The sequence below is a fragment of the Sinocyclocheilus grahami genome, unplaced genomic scaffold, assembly GCF_001515645.1.
Source record: "Sinocyclocheilus grahami isolate Dianchi unplaced genomic scaffold, SAMN03320097.WGS_v1.1 scaffold185.1, whole genome shotgun sequence".
Classification (NCBI taxonomy): domain Eukaryota; kingdom Metazoa; phylum Chordata; class Actinopteri; order Cypriniformes; family Cyprinidae; genus Sinocyclocheilus; species Sinocyclocheilus grahami.
The window spans coordinates 68,627-72,036 of record NW_015505364.1 but is presented as its reverse complement, the minus strand read 5'-3'; the positions used below and the strand labels follow the sequence as shown (position 1 = coordinate 72,036).

At 35.4% G+C, this 3,410-nt stretch overlaps 1 protein-coding gene across 1 annotated transcript in view; it reads left to right on the top strand.

The window, feature by feature from the left end:
• The first annotated feature begins 2,090 nt into the window (after positions 1-2,090).
• LOC107594527 (Fanconi anemia group C protein-like) overlaps positions 2,091-3,410 on the top strand; it is a 29,101-nt gene continuing 27,781 nt past the window's right edge. The window contains exon 1 of the mRNA XM_016284608.1: positions 2,091-2,339. The gene's annotated coding sequence lies outside the window, so the exon portion shown is untranslated. The remainder of the gene's footprint in view (positions 2,340-3,410) is intronic.

The following is a 3,410-nucleotide window of genomic DNA, read 5'->3' as shown; positions in this document are numbered from 1 at the left end:
CCTTGAGGAAACACTGTTCCCTGAAACCAGCTCCACGGTTTGGGACCTCCGTGCATTTGTTTTTGGTTCCAGGGGGACAGCCGGCGTGCACAGACCCCTGACTTCTTTCTGCTGGTATGGGACTCCAGATCCTGCTCTCTTCTGACAGTCTTCCCATTGTATCAGGCTCAGAGTACCTTACTGTGATTACCCAGTCACCTCCTAAATGAAATGTGTGCTTAACATCATCTAACTGTCCTGAATGCCCGCCAACTTTTGCATGGGGTAAGTTATAGGGGAATGAAATGTGGAAGACTTCTGTGTAACAAATACGTTCAACTGTCAGAATCAGAATAAAAGAAAGAAAGAAAAGAAAAGTAGCCATTATTCCAGTCTCCAGTGTCACGTGATCCTTCAGAAATCATTCTAATTTGGTTCTCATGAAACATTTATTATTATTATCATTTATTATCTTCAATGTTGAAAAAAGTTGCAGGTTTTTTTTACATTATGATTGTCTTTACAGTCACTTTGATTAATTTCATGCATCCTTGCGGGGGAAAAAATAAATATATATATATATATATTTTTAAATCTTACCGATCCAGATTAATCCAAAGGTATGGCCCTATATATACAAGTAAATCTTACAAAACTTGACAAAAATATGTCTGGGTAATTTTTAATAATAATAATAATAAATATTATTATATTAATATATATTTTGCACAAAGATTTTAGGACCATTCTGAGATCCTATTTTCATGAATTTTCATAATGCAAAAATATATATATATTTAAAAGATGATTGTCATTAACATTTTCTTTCATGTTTTGTTATAAAGTAACATTTACATTCACACAACACTTTTTACTATTGTTTGATAATGATATTGTTGCTATTTTGACTCTAAATCCGATTATCATTTCCTCTTCTCAACTTCTATCCTTTTAAGACAGAACCCCAAAGATCAGACATGCTAAATCAGAGTACTCCAGTAAAAATACTACTAGTACCATGACGAGACACAGTGCTTTAAAAGATGTGGGATAACAGATGTTCTCATTAAATGTTCAAAATAGATACATAAACCTGCATCCACTACACTTGTGGTACTGTACGTTTTCCTGCATTGCACCTTGATGCGGAATGATCTAGTAGTCTAACCGCACAGATGCATTTGGGGCAGACGTGTGTGTCCAGCCTGCAGCAGATGCCTCTGACCATCTCTTTTATTATCAGTCCATTTGACAGATCAGAGAACTGTGAAGTCCTGACAACATGTTCTTCATCAATTCCGTAGCAAAACTGGAATGTAAAACTTTCCAAACAACAGAGTAATATGAGAATTTGGTGAATAACACATAAACGTCAACAGGCCAATAGGATTAATCTTCTATCTAAATCACTTTACAGGAGATCTAACTAAATTTGGACAGTGCACTGAGGTCCTGTAACTGTAGTTTAGTGAAAGGGGTCGAAACAACTACAGTGCCACCTAACGGTCGAGTGCAAAACAGCTGCAATAGTCCTGCAGGAGAATGTGAGGATCAAGCAGATACATAAAGATTTCAAAATGTGCGGTTATTGATGTAATCCAACCATATTCAATGCAGCAGAAAGTGCTTATGTGCCGGCGGTCGCTTTTAAACATATTTAAATTTTTTTAAACGGGCATCATGAGATCGAGGTTCTGGAAACTTGTAACAAATAATTATTTTATTGGTTTATCATAGTCTCAGATCTTTAGTCTAAAACAATAAAAATTCATTATAAAAATATACATTAAAAGAAAACTTCATGTTCAAAACTATGGTAATAAATGCAAATAGAGGAATTAAAATAAACTAATAGTTGTTTTATAATTATTATGTTAGAAGAGCTGGACGCATTCTGTCATTGTATTCCATATTAACAAACAGTGATGTGGTAGAAACATTTGGTACATCTGTTGGTTCAGGAAAATGATAATGAGAGTGTGAAAGGGTGCTTTGAGTGTGTGGGACTGAGGTATCTGCTCTTAGCGTGCTTCAGTCCATGCTGCGATGTTGCCCCGCCCCTTTTAAAGGCGCGCAGCCAATAGCAGATGACAACATCCGGTTTAGTTGTCTGAGAGGGAAGTTCAGAAAAAGATTTGTACAGTTTCTTATGCCGCGAAAATCTGACATTGGATTGAATGCTATTCTGTACCGTTATCTTAGATTATTAGGAAAGTATGACAATACATGTATGTCAATAGTGAGCCTGAGCAAAACAGGGACGTCGTGAGAGTCATCTGCTGTCAAACTGAACCGCAGAAGTCTTCGCAGACCGTCCTCACCTCATTGGGTCGACACGCTGCAGCCTGCGGATTTTAGAGGTAATATCTGAGTTTTGTTTGTTCATTCACATGAAAATTAAGCATTTGGCCAGACTGTGTATGGCTTTATCTTCGACTCCCAGATGTAGGGCGCGAATGTACGAATCACTCTGAGACATTACTCATGAGTATGGTCACGTGATACGCCAGGAATGTTACAATGCGACGTCTGCCAGACCTAATTAATATTCATGGTTTTACTCCTTACTGTAATTTTTCTTTGGAGATGTGTATGTGCTCAGACTGAAGTGAATTGCTTATGCTTATTCTGAAGGAAGTGAGAATACAAAATAAATAAATTAAAAAGTCTATGTTTAATGTAAAACCAAAGGTACCCTTGTAAAATATCGTAAGCTCAGCTCTTCGGATCCACAAGTGGTATCAGTTTGGAGTCTGGAAAATTTGATAAAGCTCCTGACGTCAAAGACAATGAAGAAATATAAACATAAACCCTAGATTTAGGATATAAGTTTTTTAAATAAGGAAACTTTTAGCCATGCCTTCATCATTTTATTTTGCTACCTATTGCTATTTTACAAATAACATTTTTATGTTTAAAACTCTCTCTCTCTCTCTCTCTCTATATATATATATATATATATATTACAAATAACATTTTTATGTTTAAAACTCTCTCTCTCTCTCTCTCTCTCTCTATATATATATGCATAATTTATCCTTTTGATCTTTCATTCAAAAAATTCTAACCTATCATTGAAGTAAAACAATGGTAAGTGGGGTAAGTGGGGTAGGTGGGGGGGTCCACAAGTGGTATCAGTTTGGAGTCTGGAAAATTTGATAAAGCTCCTGACGTCAAAGACAATGAAGAAATATAAACATAAACCCTAGATTTAGGATATACGTTTTTTAAATAAGGAAACTTTTAGCCATGCCTTCATCATTTTATTTTGCTACCTATTGCTATTTTACAAATAACATTTTTATGTTTAAAACTCTCTCTCTCTCTCTCTCTCTCTCTATATATATATGCATAATTTATCCTTTTGATCTTTCATTCAAAAAATTCTAACATATCATTGAAGTAAAACAATGGTAAGTGGGGTAGGTGGG